At 43.0% G+C, this 22,605-nt stretch overlaps 1 pseudogene; it reads left to right on the top strand.

Moving 5' to 3' along the window:
* Positions 1–20,515: 20,515 nt before the first annotated feature.
* LOC126428096 (5S ribosomal RNA) lies at positions 20,516–20,633 on the top strand (annotated as a pseudogene).
* The last annotated feature ends 1,972 nt before the right edge of the window (positions 20,634–22,605 follow it).

Genomic DNA, 22,605 nt, shown 5'->3' with positions numbered 1-22,605 from the left:
CAAGAAGCAGAACGCTTGTGGCACAAAAAAGTCTGCCTACCGTTTGGATGCAAAGACAAAATATATCTCCATGATATAGAAGCAACAAAAAATGGCGGAAAACGAAACCATATAAAACGACACAAGTAATCGTTATCTGGTAGCTTAATCGGCACAAAACGGTTTTCAAAAATTAAACCATAAGAAGTCACAACTCATTCTATTGCGAAACTGAAATCTGTTCACTAAACTTTACAGTAAACCAAATTCTCCCATACACTTCAATAATACACAATTACGTTATCTAAAAACAGTAAAGGATAATACCGAATGTATACCTAAACAGGGAAGAACAATCAATCAAAGCAAGTAGGAAATCTCTCTCTTGGTTACATTGGATTTAAAATTGTAGGAAGTTCTTCCATCTAAAGAAAAGGAACTAGTCCACTCATTAGCTCTCATTAATCTTTGTTACTATGATGTAGCTTAACACATCACAAATACCAAGAACTCGGACTAACCATAAGCGCTTGCATACAGTATGTTTGTGTAAACACTTGATTTACTGAGTCCAAGCTATGCTCAGTAAGGTTGAACGCTGTCTGTTCGGCGACGTGTAATTACTGTTGTCCTCAATATCTCCCGCCGCATATCTTCTTTCCAAAAGTGCGAAATGAGAAGTACTACATTTAGCATCTTAGCTGCATCTATGCGATATTCCAAACTTTTTCTCCGTCTTCTCCAATTGAACTACACGCCTTTCGAACAAACTACGTGGTAATTTGCGTCTAATGTAAATCCACACCTCAGTCGAGAGGAGATGCTACCATCGACGTAACTTCACGCTCAGTACAACCCAGCTGTCCAACAATAGACACGTGTTTTGTAACACAGTCAACATTATCTTTGATTTCCTTGTTGCTGCCTACTTCCGTTCATCCTTCCATGCCTTTTTTTTAACGTTGTCCAATTATTTCTCTCTCATCACAGGACAAAATTACTTCTTCTCTTAATCTGATTATTTCTGTACTATTGCAGTGCATTTCTGTTAGTGTTTTATAACTTTCAATCGGCAGGACAGTAAGGCTCACATAACCTTAATAGGATTGACGTTAGTGCAGCATTTATATTAATTTTTCTTCTTATTTTTATTTTTCCCATTGTTATTACCATTGTTAATAGTGTTTTAATGATTATAAGCAGCTCATGTACTATGCACATTCCACAATTAACGATAAATACAAGGCTGTACACTGAATGGTACGCGACTTCAAATCTGTTGTGTTAGCTGAAAAAGATATTTATATTATTTTCGTAGAAACATTTTTCACGTATCAATTTTGTGGAACAAGTCTGAAAGCACTGACTGACGAATGTTGTACACATTCCAAGACGTATCGATAGTGTATTGAAAATGCTACGGAAAGTGATACCTGCTGTTCTCTTCATAACGCTAAGATTTTTACCTGCATGTTGGTCTAATTCATAACCTTTTATAAATGATAGCACGACTACACAGTTACGCTACTCTCTATCTTCTAGCGGTGTCGCTTCTATCACGATTCCGTGAGCAGCAAATCTTAACTACGAAAGCAAAATCACTCTTTAAAGCAACAAATTAATAATTGTGTTGGCGTTTGGACTGCTTGTTATCATTTCTACCTACGAGTATGTTAATGATATGAAAATAGTTTAATATAACGCTTTCTACTAAACATGTTATTTTCTTTGCTTTTGTTCTACACTCACATTTCTACACTTTTGAAAATGTACCGGCTTCTGTAGGTCAAAGGGAGATATTACTGGAGTAATCCCGTTTCATCTTTTGCAGGAAATGGTGCCCCAAGAAATATACTTGAATAAATTTTCCTTCTGCTGATAGCCCTTGGGAATTGTTTTTCATCTGATTCACAACACTGAACCACCTTTCTCTCTCTGTCGCACATATCGTTCTATATGCATGTCAATAAGATGAACAATGGCTTTGCAATACTCTTTCTGGTTTCCTTTTTTTTCTTTTTTTTTCGTCCGAACCGTAACGAAGTCGCATTAGACCCGTAGTTTCCTCTGTGGGAAATACACTGATGTAAAAAATCGCAGCACCAAGTAAGAGTTTTTGGTGGTTTTCTACATCTGAAAGATGATGTCTCCTCAAATTTCGAGACAATCGCATGAGAACCTGTTACGTTGCCCACTCATGAAGGGCATTCCAGGGGAGTATTTTCCTACAGGATAACGCTCGCCCATATAACACGATTGAACCCAACATGTTCTACAGAGTGTCTTCATCTTGCCTTGGCCTCTCTATAACAAGATCTGTCTCCAATGGAGCAGTTGTGGAACATCGTCGAACTACAACTCCATCGCCATCCACAAACAACAGTAATGTTCCTGCACTGTCCGACCAAGTGCAACAGGCGTGGAACACCGATGACAGAAACTGACATCCGACACCTGTACAAAACAATGCATGTACGTTTGCAATCTTCCGTTCAGCGTTCTGGCTGTTACACTGGTTATTAATGTATCAGCATTTCAAATTTACAGCGGCTTATCTCATGCTTACATTAACCTGTGATATTGCAATGTTAATCACTCAAGTATGTAAACTGGACAATTGCATTCCCGAAACTACTTTACTATAAATAAATTATCTTTTGGTATTGTGATTTTTTTCTTTATTGTGTTTCTAACGTGATATCTGGTTTGAGCAACCTTTTCACAACCAAGGGAAACGTCGAAGATCCGTGATACGAACTATTTTACTTTATTACTGACAGCTCCATAGTCGTCGTGTCTGTAACTGTTTGTGTATACGGAAGAGTAAACTCGGTTTCTCGCTCAAACTGTTCTGGAACGTACACGTTGATGAATCACGATTATGACAGAAGACTAATGCCGTGGGTACATAATAATACGGAATTTTGATATCACACTCTTTGTATTCCCGTAGTACTGCAATGGGATTATTGCCCTTAGAGAGTTAATTCTACCAGATAAAGTTTAACTTCTAATGAGAACGAAGTAAAAGCAACAAGGAGCAACTGTAATTACTGTAGGGATCAATTGTTTCCTAAAAACAAATGCTTGGCAACAGTGGCTTGGTATTATGCACGAAATAATCCCTTTGCTGGTAAACAGAATTAATTTCCTCAGTAATTTATTATTATTTGCAGAACTGTGTACCTCTAAGAGGCAAGAGGTATATTTACATGGATACAATGAACGCCACAGTGATGTTTATTGAACGATCACATAGTCTGAACTCTTACAGCTTTGCGTCCACGTCTATTGACCGTCAGGTTTGCTGCAGGGTGGTGGCTAGCACCTTCCCATATTCCCGCTATTTTTCTGGCAAGGCGAAAAGAATGAGGAGCCGTCTTCGTTCAGAGAGGAAGGTAGGATAGCTGTGGCCCTGATATACGACGTCATTACACTCAAAGGCCCCCTTCCGCGCTTCAGAAGCCCGGTGGCTGTAATTTCCGGACCTGTTCCCACAGCCCGATACGAATATTCATGCCCTCCGGTCTGTCAGCAAGTACTCTGCTGTCAAGTGCAGTACCTGTCGGCAGCAGTCTTGACGCTCTTCGTGAATCTTCAACGCTTTTTTTTTTTTAATTTTCCTCTTGGTACGCAGAGCGGCTACAGCTGAGTAAGTACATTCGAAATGTCCTTGTAAACATGAGATTAAGAAGGCAGACGATAGCAGCAGTCGAGTCGATTTTGTGATCGCTGACTCACAAACAAAAATATTATGCATAGTTCTACACCCTCGTCCGGTAATCACTGTACAAGAATTCGGTGTTTCTGCTTCGGGAGTAGTTGTTCTGTCCCACACAGCCAGGGGCTAACATACAGAAATGTAATCCCCTGGACGCAAACCAGTTTTAGCAGATCGTGATCAGTTCCTGACTGGCTCCGACTGATAAGAAGTCGAGTATAATACCTTATCACTTTAACAATACTTGGGACAAAATTCACAAAAGCCAAGGAATAATACAGTTTCTTAGAATAAATCAAATATAATTCATTAACTAATCACTAATTCCTTATCATGGGTAAATGCATTAGAATCACAACGAAAACCAGCAATGTAACAGATCATGCAACTCATCCAATCGCATCAGTACTTTTTAAACTTCTAAGTCACGTTCAAAGGCAGTTCACAAGAGCAGAGTTATATTTCCACGTACGTCATACAAGTACGCCGTCAAATCCCTGACTACCCTGAAATTTCTTAAACACAGTCAACATTCAGTTAAAGTAAATCTCGTTACATGAACCAACGTGAAAATGCTCCTACTGGTGCACAAGAAAGGTGAATATGCTGCTGTTTAATAGACTCTGAAACCTGGAGTATCAGCTGACTCGTTCTACCTACCTCAACACCTTTGAAATTTTCCCAATAATTTTGTCATGCGAACATATTAGCGCTCTTTTTAACATGTAACTCACCTCTCGTTCACAAAAGCTCCCCTAACTGTAACTCCCTCACACCCACTAGTCCATCGCTTTAATTTGCTAATGCCCATTCACGCCCACCTGCACATTCTCACTCACTCATTCAAATAACTAACTGTCGTTATCGTTTTATCTCTCTCTGTCAATATCTCTTATCCCAGAGCCACAGTATCCTTCAGTCTGTCTTACTCTTTCTGTCAGTTGCTGCCATTCTTCCCCTCCTGCTTTCTCTCTTTCTGCTACTATCTCATTCATTCCTTCCCACTGCCGCTATCTCTTCTCAATGTTAGTACCTTTCACTGCTTCGCTATCATGTTCGTATACTTTTTCTCATTATCACTCGCTCTCGTCCACTTTCACTTTCTCCTTCCCTCTATTTCCCTCCCACTGGCACTGTCTCTGTCACCCTTTCGCTGAAACTGTCTTCCACTGCCACTGAGTCCCTCTGTTTCTCTCTCACTGCCATTGTCTCTTTCGCTCTTTCTATACCACAATCACTGTCTAGTATTTTCCAGTATTTATTACTTTTCCGTATTTTTCCCAGTACAACTATCTCCTTCTCTATCAGCTAATAAAATCTCGAATAAGCTCGCCTGTCAAATACACTACTGGTCATTAAAATTGCTACACCAAGAAGAAATGCAGATGATCAACGTATATCCATTGGAAAAATATATTATACTAGAACTGACATGTGATTACATTTTCACGCAGTTTGGGTGCAAACATCCTGAGAAATCAGTACCCAGAATAACCACCTCTAGCAGTAACGACGGCCTTGATACGCCTGGGCATTGAGTCAGAGCTTGGATGGCGTGTACAGGCACAGCTGCCAATGCAGCTTCAACGCGATACCACAGTTCATCAAGAGTAGTGACTGGCGTATTGTGACGAGCCTGTTACTCCGCCACCATTGACCAGACGTTTTCAATTGGTGAGAGATCTGGAGAATGTGCTGGCCAGGGCAACAGTCGAACATTTTCTGTATCCAGAAAGGCCCGTACAGGACCTGCAACATGCAATCGTGCATTATCCTGCTGAAATGTATGGTTTCGCAGGGACCGAATGAAGGGTAGAGCCACGGGTCGCAACACATCTGAAATGTAACGTCCACTGTTCAAAGTGCTGTCAATGCGAACAACAGATGTGGCTGCACGATCCGTTACAGCCATGCTGATAAGATGCCTGTCATCTCGACTGCTAGTGATAAGAGGCCGTTAGGATGCTGCACGGCGTTCCGTATTACCCTCCTGAACCCACCGATTCCGTATTCTGCTAACGGTCATTGGGTCTCGGCCAACGCGAGCAGCAATGCCGCGATACGATAAACCGCAATCGCGATAGGCTACAATCCTACCTTTATCAAAGTCGGAAACGTGATCGTATGCATTTCTCCTCCTTAAACGAGACATCACAACAACGTTTCACCAGGCAATGCCTGTCAACTGCCGTTTATGTATGAGAAATCTGTTGGAAACTTTTATCGTGTCAGCACGTTGTAGGTGTCGCCACAGACGTCAACCTTGTGTGAATGCTCTGAAAAAATAATCATTTGCATATCACAGCATCTTCTTCCTGTCGGTTAACTTTCGCGTCTGTAGCACGTCATCTTCGTGGTGTAGCCATTTCAATGTCCAGTAGAGTATTTTGTGAAAATTTTTGAAAGTTAGGAGGAAGGCAGAAAGAGATAGCTGGTATTCCACTTTCCAACGAGATTCCCTTTATAACTGATGTGTCGACAGAAGTGCCGACACAGTGTTATTTTGAGGGGGCCGATAGGCACGCTATCTAACGCAGACGGGCGTGAAGTCTGGAACAGGATAACTATTGAATGGTAGCAAGAAGAGTACGTAGCTGGAATATACTTAACTTTATTCACTCCTTGTGATACATCTCTCTTGACTATACAAATGAGACTCGTAAGATACATGCACTGTTACAATTGGCGCCTTGCTAGGTCGTAGCCATGGACTTAGCAGAAGGCTATTCTAACTGACTCTCGGCAAATGAGAAGAAGGCTTCGTCCGTATTGTCGCTAGCAATGTCGTCCGTACAACTGGGGCGAGTGCTCTATCGTATATCGAGACCTGCCTTGTGGTGGCGCTAGGTCTGCGATCACACAGTGGCGACACGCGGGTCCGACATGTACTAAATGGACCGCGGCCGATTTAAGCTACCACCTAGCAAGTGTGGTGTCTGGCGGTGACACCACAATAACCATGAACACATTCGCCTTTTTGGAGCTCCGACAGGAGCATTTTTCTGCTGGTTCTCTTCTTCTCCCTACTACAGTGCGGCGCGTCCCTCATATGAAAATAAATTCACGGTTGAGAAATTCTAATAATTCAAAATTAGTTTTACACTTCAGACATATTTTACCTGCACAAAAATACTGCATGTACTTCAGTACATTCCCAGAACTATTATACTGACGAAAGAGACGTTTCACAGCTTAGTTCTTCGTGCTACGTCACTTTATATGCTACGTTTTCGCCTCACGCTTGCTTTTACATTCGTGATTTACATTTATAAGGAGGATAGCTTTGAACTTATGTATCTCGGAAACGGATAAAAATATCCGTTAAATTTTCCAGAGATCGGCGTCTTAGGAATTGTGCCGATGGTTGACACTATTGCATTCGACAGCGGCTGTCTCAAATACATGGCGAACTCACGTGACCCCCCTTGACATATTATCTGGACAGTGTGAAGTGACGGTCAGGCAGCGAACGGTGGTGGGTGTTTCGTCTAGAGAAATGGTAATGCGTTTAGGAGTCGCTCTGGGGGAAACGCCGCATTAAGGCAGCCAAATCCAATCCTCCGGTTTTCGGAGTATCAGACTTTAATAAAAGGTCTATTGTCCAAACTATCGCATCTAATGCTGGTATTTCAGCTGTTCTCCTCCAGAAGTTCGAGGGGCAGAGGCAGCCATTAGCTTACGTGTCTTGTCGGTTAACTAATGCCGAACTTAAGTACTCCGTCTATGAGTGCGAGGCGTTGGCCATTTTGTTCGCATTGGAGAAGTACCGCTACTACCTTGAACATCGGGATTTTCAGCTAGAAACCGACAATCAAGCTTTGAGTTGGGTGTTGGCTAGGCAGCGTAAAAATGGCCGCATTGCCAAGGTGAGCGGTACGCATTTCGGCTTTTCAATTTAAAGTTATGCGAGTGAGAGGCTCTGAAAATATCCTTGCGGATATCCCCAGCCGGATGTTCACCGAGTCGACTCCAAGTGACGGAACCGGATAGATAGAGAAAGACAGTCTTAATTGTGTTCGGTGTAATTCCCCTCTTATTCGATGATGTCGCTCAGCATCAGGATCAGGATCCTATTTGGGGCCCGATTAAGCAACGCCTGTTGGCTGGAGAGTTATCAAATGGTTCAAATGGCTCTGAGCACTATGGGAACTAACTTCTGAGGTCATCAGTCCCCTCGTACTTAGAACTACTTAAACCTAACTAACCTAAGGACATTACACACATCGGTGCCCGAGGCAGGATTCGAACCTGCGACCGTAGTAGGTGTTGCGCGGTTCCAGACTGTAGCGCCTAGAACCGTTCGGCAACTTCCGCCGGCTGGAGAGTTACCGGATGAGTATGTTGTTAAGACTGGTATTCTCTGTAAGAGGGTGGGGGATGATAAGAAAAGCAAGATCTGTTTACCAGTAGCTTTGGTGCGCCCGGTCTTTCGTTACTTTCATGATCCGTTGATGGGAAGGCACTTAGGAACTTATAACACTATCCAAAACATCAAGAAGCATTTAACTTGGCCCTCCATAGACCGGGATGTGAGAGAGATGGTATCCCAATGTCGCTTGTATAATGTAGCTAAACCCAAGAATGCACTTCAACAGGGTTTGTTGAGTTCTGAGCGTGAGTGCACTAATTTATATTGATTATCTAGGATCCTTGCCTTGTACTAAGAAGGGTCATCGACATGTGTTAGTTATTATCTATGCGTTTTTCAGATTTACTTGGCTCCTTCCGAGCCGTAATCCCACCACTACCACCACTATTTCTCATTTAACTAATATGTTCAGTGTTTTTGGCCCACAAAGAAACTTATTATTGATAATGCTGCAGCCTTTCGTTCGGCTCCTTTCAAGGCATTCTGTTTTCAGAGTGTTGTCAAGCATATCACGACTACGCCGTACTATCGGTAGGGATCCTTTGCGGAGAGAGTTAACCGAAATCTTAAAATCCGCGTTGATTATTTATCACCAGAAAACGCCTAATTTTGCCTTTAATACCGCCAGTCATGAAGCCTTGAGTGCTGCGCCCTACGGCAAGAAAGAATGAATGAATTGATTGTTGGTGTTAATAACGATCATCCTCCTTTACCTCCTCTGCATTACTGCGGATGACGTGTCACGGAGCACATTTGTTCTGTGCATGCAGTACACGTGAGGCGCCTACTGGTTTCCACTGCACTGTCTGGAATACGAAGGTTCTATTATCGTTCGCTAACCTGCTGTCTTCAAGTTGATGTCCCCATCGCAGAAAGCAGCACGTAGGTCGTAGGTTCTGTATCTTGAAACTGACTTTTAGCGAGGTTCTGTTCTGAAATAATGTACCACTTCTACGGGATGCCACTCGCGTATTTTAATATAGCAACACGAAAAGACTACATCATCTTATTGCAACACTTTCTGATACACCAAAGTACATGATCAAACACAATGTTTACGAACATGTATCTTTACACTATTTGTGGCACGTGTCTGTGCCTCATGACTACCGGAGTGAATCTTTTACTACTGAATACTGCCAAACACATCCTGCCACAGAAAACATGACTGTATATCTCGACTGCCTAATCCAGAGTGACGAACAGGAACTTAAGTAAAAATTGGAAACACATCCTACGACAGACAACATGTCTGCTATTCTCGACTGCCTAATCCAGTGACGAACAGCCCGAAACACTTCCCGCGCCATACCAGTAAAGGCGTGACCCGAACGCTTCCGAAGTGCTTCGTCTGCTATTTCGTCAGTCTTTCGTTTTTGATTTAAACTGTTTTTAATAATTCTAAAATGACTGAATCATAGTCAGCTGTTGAGAGATATTTATATTAAAAAGGGAAGTCATTCCAATGAGTAGTTTAACTAATAATAATAACTATACTTTAACGTTTTGGCACCCTTGCTCCGAACACAGCAGCCAATCACAGAGCAGTAGCATTATGCAGGTGGTCTTTCTCACGGGAATGGTACCGAATCTAACATCTGTCACAGGTACCTCACACCACATTTCGTCATCTATATACTTCTTGCATCTCCACTGCTCTGGGAACAGCTTCTTGGAGCCTAATACGATGGCTGACTAATCCAGAAATATTACAGCCCGCCTCCTTGTTCCTTTACTATCCACTTAATTCCCCTCTTTCGAACTTGTGGGGAATTCAAGATCTAATTCCGCCGGACATTAGTCCTTAAGTCATCAAGGAAACCTGGAACCGTGCCAGGCGTATCTACTCAAGGCCCACAGTAAACAAGCTGAGCGCAACAATCGTAATCGGGTAACATTTAGTGGGAGGCCAGGAGTTCAGATCTATGTCCGTAGCCGGCCGCTGTGGACGAACGGTTCTAGGCGCTTCAGTCCGGAACCGCGCTGCTGCTATTTTCACAGGTTCGAGTCCTGCCTCGGGCATGGATGTGTGTGACGTCCTTAGGTTAGATTCAACTAGTTCTACGTCTAGGGGACTGATGATCTGAGATGTTAAGTCCCATAGTGCTTAGATCCATTTGAACCATTTGAATTATGTCCGTAATTTCCCCAGTAGGCAGGTGCGTGTCAGGAATCTAAGCAAACTTACTTCTCGTTTTCTGGGACCTTCCACCATCGTGGTATTTTTGGCACAGTTAATCTGTTTGTGAAGGATAACCACTCTGGTAAGCAGTACAGGGTTAACACTTTAGCCGAGTTAAGATAGCCAGGGATGTGAGTTCCCTCCCTCCCCCCCCCCCCCCTCGGCATTGAGTTTGAGGTTAGGAAGTTGAGCATGGCACGTGTTCATCCCTTTAATTGTTTGTCATCTTCTGTTACAGTATGCCGCCTTGTTGTTTTGTTCCATTTACTGGCGTCACTAACTATCTGCCTTACTTGCCCGTGAGTGGCAGCAGCAGCGTGTATCGATAAGCGTACTGTCGTGCCATCTCTGGAGCAACCGATAGTATTTCCGGGTCGTCGTGTGTTCGTGTGTCAGTGAGTGGGAGATGCACCAGCAGTCGCGGACGGACCATGAGTCCAGTCGGTCGTTTGGCGTGGAGCAGCAAGCAAGCCTCCAACGCGCGGAGTCGGGCTGCAGCCGCTGGCGGCTTGCTCGAGCGGTTGGAGTGTGAGGTGCTGCTTGCGATTGCTACAAAGTTCGTCGCCCTCCGATCTTGGACATGAAAGTTGAGACCTTACTTAATTTACTATCGAGACTCAACTGTTTACATTTCTTCATTCCGTCCTTGTTGTCGCTTTTGGGACAATCCTGTGAGCAACAACATGTGTGTATTTAAGTCATCTAAGATTCCAGCCGTCTTCCTGTGAAATTTAGCTTAACTTAATTATTCCCTGTTATGTAAGTTTACCAGCGCTATCTTCTGCCTTGTGGCCATTAACGTTCCAGTTACCTGCCGTGGTCGTTGACGTAATTTTGGCAGTGTATTTTCCTAGTCGTGTTGTTGCTGTCCAGCGCGGCGCGTAGTTCGCCAGCTGAGGTGTTGTTGATCGTTGTGGGTACCAATATTCTTTGTGTGGTGTATTGAAATCTTGTGGTCGTTCTGCTGGTTGCTTGGAGCGGAACTGACTTGGTTAACTGGTCGGTCAGTTGTCTGTTCGTTGGGTTGCCTCCAGATCAAGAAGTCGTTGGACAGGCTGCCTGTCTCACCTAAATGGGTGTTAGTGTACAACCCCAGGCCGACCCTTGGAAAATTCTGAGCACCGGTCTTTGTGTCTTATGTAGTAATTTCCTTGTTTGAATTTTAGTTATTTTGCTGATGTGTGACTTTCAGCCGAGTATCAATATCCCTTAAATCAATGTTCTTGTCTTGTCCTTAAGGCATGAGATTGTTATATTTTTATATTGGGCCTTCACCCGAATTTTACTGGACACGTTTTAAGATAAGTTCTGCCTTTACGATTGAAACTCTTTCTAGGCCTTAAGCCGTTAAACGTATTTTGTTGATATGTGGTCTTCAGCCGAGTATTAATATCTCTTAAATTAATGTCCTTGTCTTGCCCTTAAGCATGAGATTGTTATTCTTTATTTTATATGAAAAGTATTAAGATACGGCCTTCTGCCCTTTAAAATTGAAACTCTTCTTCTAGGACTTTAGCAGTTAAATTGTTTGTTGGTGAGGGGCCTTCAGCTGAGTTTTAATATCTCTTAAATTAATCTTCTTCTCTTGCCCTTAAGGCATAAGATTATTATGCTTTTGCATACACATGAAATGTTTCAAGATAAGGCCTTCTGCCTTTTGATTTAAACTCTTCTTATAGCTTGATATGCAAACTCCAGCCTAGTCCCTTAAAATTAAATTTCTAAGGCCTTCAGCCGATTTGACTGAATATTTAGAAAATATTCTTGGGTGAAACCTCCAGAAGAACCTTCTATTTCAATTTTGCTTAAGCCTTGTGTCTTGGATTTTGAATGTGGCCTTCAACCGATCTATATTTAATCAAAGGAGGTCGATTAAATTTTAGAGTGTTTTGCATCCTTGTTGTAATATTATGCGTTGATAAATAAAGTTTGTATGTTGGGTGGAACTGACAGGAGCTCATTTTGGCCCCTTTCCATAACCTAATCCGCTCTGTCGTGCTAGACCAGGCATTTCACAGAATTTATCAATTTCCCTACGTCGTCTTCTTGCTGACATAATATCAGACCTAAGACGATTGTATACTTCTGCAAAGCTGTTCTCTGACATGGTGCTATGCAAGAACGAAGGTTCCCACTTATTGCACCACCACAAGTCTTCTGGTGATGAAATAACCCGAGTATTAAATGCTCCACGAGCCTAGAGTAATCCAGTGAAAGCATCTAGTTCTTCCAGGCTTGGAGACCACTCATCATGACCAACTGGTCTGTGAGCCTTTATTCGGGCCTTCAGTTTCAGGGTCGATTCGCTGACATATAGCCGCAACGCTGAGAGTGGCGAGTCGTCTATAACACGTCGTTTCGTGTGTCCCTTCGGTCCATGGATCTCCTGCAACACATTTGGCCACGGTATCTCCAGTAACATATTCTGGGCGTTGCACCTACCTGCTGTGACGCCTGGCTCAAACCGTGTCCACTTGGTGCCATAGGAACTCTCCACTTCCTCGCCAGAGAGTGGACGTCACACGGCGCTTCCTCGTCCTCCTCCATGAGGAGCTGCTGCACCACATCTGGTGCTCAATGTACTGTGACCATGTACACCTCTCACCATTACATTAACTGCACCTCCCGTCACGGTATGGCCCATCTTATGAGTCATCCGCAACACCTGGATCATCGCCATTGTCAGCTGCAAAGGGAACCGTACGTCAAAATCCGTTGTTAATAGTGACAGATAGGGAGTAACGGTGGAAGACGGGCCGTAACACAATTTACATACACTTTTACACTAGATCATCAGTGACATTGCGTTTGAGTTTTGAATAAGTATTTACTTACCAGTGACTTACCGACTCCATCAAGTAGCTAATAAGTCCTCTACCCCCCGTCGTCGTCTTTGTCAAAGGCCCCATCTTGCATTGCAAGCACTTTCGGCTCGTCGGTGGGATGCACGTCCACATCCGTAAATCCAACATCTAAAGAATAGAAGTAAGAGAGCCATACATTGGACTGTGTGCTCATTGATCCAAAAGTTTAGGTAGAATGGTTCGTGGTTACCTTGTGCGAGAGGCAGGTCATTGTCAGGTTGATAAGACACTGCTTGCCGTTCATTTGATGCGTCTGAACCACCTGAGTCAGCCGTTTCCACTGGAACACAATCGTCGTCCTCTTCCGCTTTCGTCCCACTACCGGATTATTTGCGTCATCGAAACGTTCTCCGGATAGCAGAAAATCTCGGCCACTGTAAACCCATGTCGTCATGCCATCGTAGCTGCAAAGACGTTAACTAGAGAAAATAAACTACAAGTTCACGTCGCTGGCGTCAAGACTGCCGCAGCCCGCTCGGCTTGACCACAGACAACGATATACTGACAGGAAACTTCCATTAGGGCGACGTGCGTGACATCTGCTGTCGTGTGAGAGAACTATTAGCAGTGTACCAGACAGGAGAGGATGGGGGTTCCTCAGTATGTAATACATTATTCTGTGGCTTTCTAGAGTCACTTCGTAGGGATGCTCGTCACAAGTTCGTCGAAAACGAAAAGTCGCGCTGATATAAAGCATCGGCAGACCTCTAAAGTCTTTGTATTAATTTTCATGTTGTTTTCGGCCCGAAGTGTCGTAATATACACCAACATATCGTGAAAACGTCGTGGCACGCCCAGAAACTATTTAGCGTCTGAATACCGGTGTTACTGATACCAAATTTCATTAAAGTGCGTATGGGTCAATAATGACCCACATGGTACTACTGGTATAACAGGTAAATTTTTCATGCATCTAGGTGGGCTATGGGGATGAAATTCTGGTGAGTTGTACAACACCATAAGTGATGAAAAGTATCATGAGCTTTTGGTCATGTGATGATTATGGAGGGGTTTAGGGCCCTGTAAAAACCCTTGTCTGTCAAAAAGACCCACGTGGCGCTTCTAACTACCCATTTGAAATACGACTTCCTGAAACTAGTTTTAAGAGTTTCCAAAAAATAACTTACACTGATCGGCAAGAACGTTATGAACCACCCACCTACTGTTGATGGAAACACGTCCAGGTGATAGCAGCGTCACCTGGCGAGGAATGATTGCTAGTCAGACAAACGTACAGTGCATGTACTATCAGCGAGCATCCAGTCGGTGTGTAGAAAGGGGGAGACGTTCGATGTATCTGAGTTTGCGTGAGGGGGACATTGTGATGGTCCAGAGGCTCGGAACGAGCATTTCAGAAACTGCACGAGTTTTCGCGTGTGCGAGGAGTGCTGTGGTGAGTGACTTAAACAAGTGGCGGGACCAAGGTAAAACCACGTCAAGACGTCGTGTGGTTGAGTGGCCAGACTTGAATACAGATGTCAGATGTCTTAGGCTTGGCAGACTGGTAAAACAAAAAAGGCGACGAGCTGTGGCGGAACTAGCAGCAGACTTTAACGCTGGGGAAAATACTAAAAATACTAGCATGTCTCAACACACAATGCTCCAAACAGTTATAACGATGGGCATCCTCAGACGACGAGCATTCCACATTTCAATGTTAACACCACAACATAGTGACCACGAGCATTGAACTTTGCCCCAGTGATACAGCGTAACATAGTCTGATGAATCCCGATACCCGATACCTTCTTCGTCGTCACGCCGAAGGCCGGGGTGGGAGGTGGGGGGGGCGGGGGGGCAAGTCCATCGTCTTCCAGGGGAACACCACCTTGAAATCAGCACTGCGGGATAAAGACAATGTGGCGGCGTCTCCAATATGCTCTGGGGAGCATTCACGTGGGCATCCATGTGTCCAGTGGAGCTCGTGGAAGGTACCTAGGCGGCCAAGGAAAATCGTACACTGGTTGCAGATGATCATGTCTCACAACAACAGGGGCATTTTTCAACAAGATAATGCGCTGTGTCACAAGGCCAGGAGTGTGATAGAGTGTTCCGAGGACCACAGTGGCGAGTCTCAATAGATGTGATGGTCCCCAAACTCACTAGACCTTAAACCGATCGAGTACATCTGGGATGTGATTGAACGTGGCGTCAGAGCTCAACATCCCCCTCCCTGGAGTTTACGGGAATTAGGTGACTTGTGTGCGCTAATGTGGTGCCATTTCCCTCGAGCGACGTACCAAGGCCACACTGCTTCCACGCCACGATGTGTCACCGCTGTTATCCGTGCAAAGGTGGACTTACTGGCTACTATGTTGATGTTCCTAATGTTCTGGCTGATCAGTGTACGTTACTGAGAAACATTAATCGAAGAATGTTGAATGGATTCGGTACTAGCTGTCAATCTCACAATCTGGGTTTATGAATATGTATTAGGGAAAATTGTTAGGACAACTTTTTCAGCAAAATACGGAAATAGTTAGGACAACGATTTCAATCAGTTCCGAAACTAATTCATGCAAACACGTTAATCTCTACCTTATCCACAGACCAGTCACATGAATGTAGAACTGTACTCACTGATAAACAGCGTAACTTTGAGGTTGGTTGGTTGGTTGTTTTGGGGAAGGAGACCAGACAGCGAGGTCATCGGTCTCATCGGGTTAGAGAAGGACGGGAAAGGAAGTCGGCCGTGCCCTTTGAAAGGAACTATCCCGGCATTTGCCTGGAGCGATTTAGGGAAATCACGGAAAACCTAAATCAGGATGGCCGGACGCGGGATTGAACCGTCGTCCTCCCGAATGTGAGTCCAGTGTCGTAACTTTGAGGCTAACGACCCCTACGGTAATGAAAGGTAAACTCGTGTTGAATGTAACTGAGGCGAATGTTATTCTCTTGAATGGTATATTCGTCTCACATGTTGTGAACAGTTTTTTTTTCTTTCTCATCAGTGTTCTGACTGGTTTGATGCGGCCCGCCACGAATTCATCTCCTGTGTCAACCTCTTCATCTTAGGTTAGGATTTGCAACTTTTGTCCACAATTATTTGTTGGATGTATTCTAATCTCTGTCTTCCTCTAAAGCTCCCTCTAGCACCATGGAAGTCATTCCCTCATGTCTTAACAGGTGTCCAGTCATCCTGTCCCTTCTTATTATCAGTGTTTTCCACAAGTTCCTTTCCTCTCCGATTCTGCGCAGAACCTCCTCATTCTTTACCTTATCAGTCCGCCTAATTTTTAAAATTCGTCTGTAGCACCACTTCTCAAACGCTTCGATTCTCGTCTGTTCTGGTTTTCCCACAGTCCATGTTTCACTAACATACAATGCTGCAGTCCAGACGTATATCCTCACAAATTTCTTCCTCAAGGCCGGTATTTGATATTAGTAGACTTCACTTGGCCAGGAATTCCATTTTTGCTATTGGTATTCTCCGTTTGATGTTCTCCTTCCTCAACCTGTTATTGGTTATTTTACTGCCTAGGTAGCAGAATTCCTTAACTTCGTCTACTTCGTGACCATCAATCCCAATGTTAAGTGTATCGCTGTTTTCATTTCTACTAATTCTCATTACCTTCGTCTTTCTCCGATTTACTCTCAATACATTCTGTTTAATCATTAATTAGATTGTTCATTCCCTTCAGCAGATCATGTAATCCTTCTTCACTTTCACTCAGGATAGCAATGTCATCAGCGAATCCTATCATTGATATCCTTTCATTTTGAATTTTAAATCCACTCCTGAAATGTCTTTTTATTTCCATCACTGCATCCTCGATGTACAAATTGAACAGTTGGGGTGAAAGCCTACATCCTTGTCTCTTTTTAATAAGAGCACTTAGTTCTTGGTCGTCCACTCTTGTTATTCCCTCTTGGCTGTTGTACATATTGCACATGACCCATCTCTCCGCATAGCTTACCTCTACTTTTTTCAGAATTTCGAACATCTTGCACCATTTTACATTGTCGCACACTTTTTACAGGTCGACAGATCCTATGAACGTCAAAAATTGAATGCAGATCAAGCATGAAGGTGTACTTAACTGTAAAAAAAAGAGCCAAATAGATACAGAGAACGGTCCAAGGAGAAGCAGTGCAATATAGAGCCAGCCAAAGGAGCTACGGCGTTGTTGTTAAGTGGTTATCGTGTTGACCTGTGAACCGGACAAGTTGTGGTCAAACTTCCGTCGTGCCTTTTCTCTTCTCAACGTCATGAATAGTCCCTCCGGTCATTCAAATTGTTGTTGTCCTTCTGTAGTCTTGGAAGTTGTCATACTACACATTAGCTATAGAATACGAGTCACCGTTGCAAGTACTTCTACATCTACACCTACATGGATACTCTGCAAATCACATTTAAGTGCCTGGCAGAGGGTTTATCAAACCACCTTCTCAATTCTTTATTATTCCAATCTCGTACAGCGCGCGGAAAGAATAAACACCTATACCTTTCAGTACGAGCTCCGATTTCACTTATTTTATCGTGGTGATCGTTCCGCCCTATGTAGGTCAGTGTCAACAAAATATTCTCGCATTCGGAGGAGAAAGTTGGTAATTGGAATATCGTGAGAAGATTCCGTCACCACGAAAAACGCTTTCGTTTAATGATTTCCAGCCCAAATCCTGTATCACTTCTGTGACAATATCTCCCATATATCGCGATAATACAAAACGTGCTGCCTTTCCTTGAACTTTTTCGATGTACTCCGTCAGCCTTATCTGGTAAGGATCCCATACCGCGCAGCAGTATTCTAAAAGAGGACGGACAAACGTAGTGTAGGCAGTCTCCTTAGTAGGTGCCCTGGGAATAAAACGCAGCCATTAGTTAATCTTCCCCACTACATTTTCTATGTGTTCTTTCCAATTTAACTTGTTCGCAATTGTAATACCTAGGTATTTAGTTGAATTTACGGCTTTTAAATTACACTGATTTATCGTGTAACCGAAGTTTAACTAGTTCCTTTTCGCACTCATGTGGATGACCTCAAGATTTTCGTTATTTAGGGTTAACTGCCACTTTTCGCACCATTCAGATATTTTTTTCTAAATCGTTTTGCAGTTTGTTTTGATCTTCTGATGACTTTATTAGTCGATAAACGACAGCGTCATCTACAAACAACAGATGACGGCTGCTCAGATTGTCTCCCAAATCGTTTATATAGATAAGGAACAGCAAAGGGCCTGTAACACTACCTTGGGGAACGCCTGAAATCACTTCTGTTTTACTCGATGACTTTCCGTCAGTTACTACGAACTGTGGCCTCTCTGACAGGAAATCGCAAATCCAGTCACGTAACTGAGACGATATTCCATAAGTACGCAATTTACTACGAGACACTTGTGTGGTACAGTGTCAAAAGCCTTGCAGAAATCCAGGAATACGGAATCTATGTGAAATCCCTTGTCAATAGCACTCAGCACCTCATGTGAATAAAGAGCTAGTTGTGTTTCACAGGACCGATATTTTCTAAATCTATGTTGACTGTGTCAGTAGACCGTTTCCTTGGAGGTAATTCATAATGTTCGAACAGAATATATGTTCTAAAATTCTGCTGATTATCGAAGTTAACGATATGGGCCTGTAATTAAGTGGCTTATGTGATGAATAGTGAGACAGGCGAGATACCCTATAGATACCTCAAAGAAATGAAAACAACAAAGAAACGGATGTAAACTATGTTTCAACAAGAGTCAAAATTTCCGAAACTGAACACAACTTCCAAAACGTTCAAAAAGGTATGTTTTGACAGAGCACAGAAAAACTGTGCAATTGTGAAACTGTTTCGTTCATTTGTTGCAAATTATGTGACATCCACATTCGTAGGAACACCTAAATATGGCCTTGAGGCATTTTTTATTTACCAGGCGTACACATTAGGTGCGTCGATGGAAGAACCCTACCATATGATACACGTACTGTCACTAATGCCGTGTGCCGTGTATGGCACACCAAACGTGTTTTCCATTGGAGGATTCGGTTGACTTGTTGCCTTTTGATCAAATGTTTGCAGGTACCATTCCAAAGGCACTTCCTTTCGTCTAGTAATATTGTAGTTGTGCTGAATTAGCTGTCACTATAAGTCCCTTCATTACACCTGGCTGCTGCAAACGGACGTTATACCACGGCACAAACACCACTTTGAATACAGCGAACAGAGATTTAAAAAACAAAAAAGTCGAGAGCGACGCTGTTGCTATAACGCGCAACTCGGTATTGTACTACTTCTGGGACGGTTCACTGTTTCTATTTTGCTTCTCTTTACACAGTTCAGTATACCTTCTTCCTGTGTTCATACTTCAGTTGTGTTCAGATTTTGAAGGGCTGTTCATTGCCCCTCTCTCGATCTGATGGGGGTACCATGGTGAGTTTCCCTTTTTAGAATGTTGTTAGTAAAGTTACCAAGAAACCTCGTATGATTTTGGAAATAGTTTCTAGTTTGGTAGTAAAACGCGTGTAACGGATATCATTTGAAGTGACATCCGACATACACGTGTAAGCCATGCCAATAGCGTCTAAGTAAACGTAACGTATTTCCAGTTTGTAAACGTGGTACCATCCTCCGACAAAATGTTTCTCTTTGTGGCGCAGCAAAGTTTGCTAAACAGGGTGTAGTGTGGCCAGCACAAAGGTAAGCCCTGTGCTAGTGGTGGTATTAAAACGATTAGCAGCTCTGTCCATACACTGACTTTTACTGAGAGTGTTACTTTGTAGGAAGTACGTTCCTCGGAGTCTTTCGCGGCGGCATGTCTGTATAAAATCTTCTCGATTTTCAAGCCGCGTCATTTCCATTAAAATTCTCGAGCTTCCGATGAATATCTCCACCATCGTCATCAGGAGTAAACTCAAACAACTGTCAACTCTGTATTAACTCTTCGCAATATCTCACCGATTCGGCGACAAGTGATCTCTGCTACCCATTTGAAACACACTAAAAACTCGTAATTACGCCCCTTCTGTGTGTTCAGTTGATATCATACACACTGATAGCAAAAACCTGTTACAGCACTGACTATATCTCTCTATTAACAAATCTATGCATGCACACTCCAACTGACACCATACAGCAAAAGTGTAAGTATAGAAGAATAAATTATATCAGTAATTGTCGATTAGTGTTGAAGTTATTGTTAATAACTGAACAGAGTCTGTATTACGTTAGAGCGGGACCAGACAAAATACGGGTCTCACGATGTAAATTCCGTGATATAAAAATTACAGTAATTAATCTCATATTGATCATCGAAAATTATCAAATTAACCTTAGTGTACCTTACTGCTAGAGATGTCTGTATTGCTGAAACACAGTGGAAGGTAGGCTGAATGCTGGAAACTAGAAATTATTTCTTATTCTTTCTAAATGGCTGTTAAATTTGATAATTTGGTACAGTATTCCGATATTTCGGCCAACGGCCTTGCCGCAGTGGCAACACCGGTTCCCGTCAGAACACTGCAGTTAACTGTTGTCGGGCTGGGCTAGCACTTGGATGGGTGACCATCTGGTCTGCCGAGTGCTGTTGGCAAGCCCTGGTGAGGAGCTACTTCATTGAGAAATAGCGGCTCCGGTCCCGTTAACTGACATACTGCCGGGCGAGCGGTGTGCTGACCACATGCCCCTCCATAATCGCATCCGATAACGCCTGTGGTCTGAGGATGACACGGCGGACCGTTGGGCCGTCCGAGGACTCTTTGGACGCAGTTTAGTTTTTTTTTCTATTATTTCATTAAATCACTATACTGCTCTCGTGTATTGAATGTTGCATATTCTGTTATCATGCCCACTATTTCCTCACGTTTTGAATGTGAAGATTATGGAGACGTAAATTTGCTTGTCGCCTATCTGGAATCACAACAGATGCGGAAAGAGTATGCGGAATGACTTAATCTCTGACCACTGCCTCTGGCCGCCCCGAAGCTGCTGGACCAAGATGGCGACAAGTTGGGGTCTGCTCTCGCTTCAGGCAGTACAAATTCAATAATAAATGCTTCCATTAATATCGTGGCTCCAAAACTCCACTCAGCGCAAGAAAATGATGTTACAGTTTCAGGAAAATCATCTAGATAGGGATAAGATGTGGCATGTGGGAAAAACACAAACTCGATACGGCAACAACGCGCATACACAATAGTCGAATTTGACGAGCCATGTGCACAATTACGTAAAAGCTCCACAGCCACGTACTGGACCCTTACAGTTCGTCGAAAATATCTCTAAAACCGTTCACTTCAATGGATAGACATACATCGTTCAAAGATTTCGATTAACTGTTAGCTTATGTGTTAGAATCTGTACACACGACACTGGCCTAACGTACCTTCCACTTCCATGAACAATACAGTTCTTCTAACTTCCCACAACGTAGAACTGTTATAACGCAATTCATTCACATTTCATGAAAGCCAAATTTAATGCATTGTCCGCTTTGTTACTAAATTCTTCAAACTCCCATCATTTTAATCTCTTCTCTACTTGACATGTGATCTACACCCAGAATTTAATTTTGCTTCTTCTTTCTAGCAGCCACTCTCTGTTCTTAAGCGGCCTTCCTGGTTTCTGAAAACTTCACATATGTTCAGTTATAAGGCTGACAAGACATTCAGCCACAAAAATATTACACAGTCGCTGAAGACTATATTTATTCTTTAACTTTTTCATAACCCCTTTACGTTAACTTCTTATCACAACAAATGTCTCTCCTTCTTGTCCACACACCATCTAAAGCTTGTCTCAAAAAACTCTTGTTTCCTCATTACTTACACCGATCCCCTCTAAATGTACACCCATATTCCTCACCATCCTTCCAAATTCAATTGTGTTTTTCTTCGTTTAATGCCACAGATGTTAGTTTTTCTCCTACTGTAACATGTAATTCCTTTACACAGATCTCAACAATTACAAGCTTTCAGACATTCATGTTTAATTTTGACACTTGCACGAAAATATTAAAGTCGTGAATTATATCAACGCTGAAAGATACGGTAATCAAGAGAATCGACAGTATTATTAAAATGATTCATTTCATTGCGTGTGACGAAAAATTTCCGTTGTAGTGTCTTCCCACAGAACGTTCCAGAATTCCTATTACGCATTTGAAGAGTTTCTAGAAGTAACGTCGTGTTTCACTGTTACAACAATAAAAATGTGAGGACGATATTCACACAGAACACAAAAAACTCAAAATGAGAGTCTGTCCGATCTTTTTTCTCTCTAATGGACGCCCCTTTCATTTCCTCATAGACACCTACAACTGTCCCACAAATAACAGCTTGGTGTGCTCTAGTCGGTAGTTGCGCACCCCGCTGGCCGGATCTACTTCTGATAAATTACCGACCGGTCCGTTCCACCGGCCAGCCTCCGAGTTTCTCGATGCATCCTACGACACTACTAAAGATAATTGAAGGCGGTGTGAGGGGTGGTGTTGGGGAGGTGTGTGGGGGGGGGGGGGGGGGATGGGAAAGGAGCGCTACCCGTAAACTCGAATTTGCTCCTTAGTA

The sequence above is a fragment of the Schistocerca serialis genome, chromosome 1 (assembly GCF_023864345.2).
Source record: "Schistocerca serialis cubense isolate TAMUIC-IGC-003099 chromosome 1, iqSchSeri2.2, whole genome shotgun sequence".
NCBI lineage: Eukaryota > Metazoa > Arthropoda > Insecta > Orthoptera > Acrididae > Schistocerca > Schistocerca serialis.
This window is presented reverse-complemented; position numbering and strand designations above follow the sequence as displayed.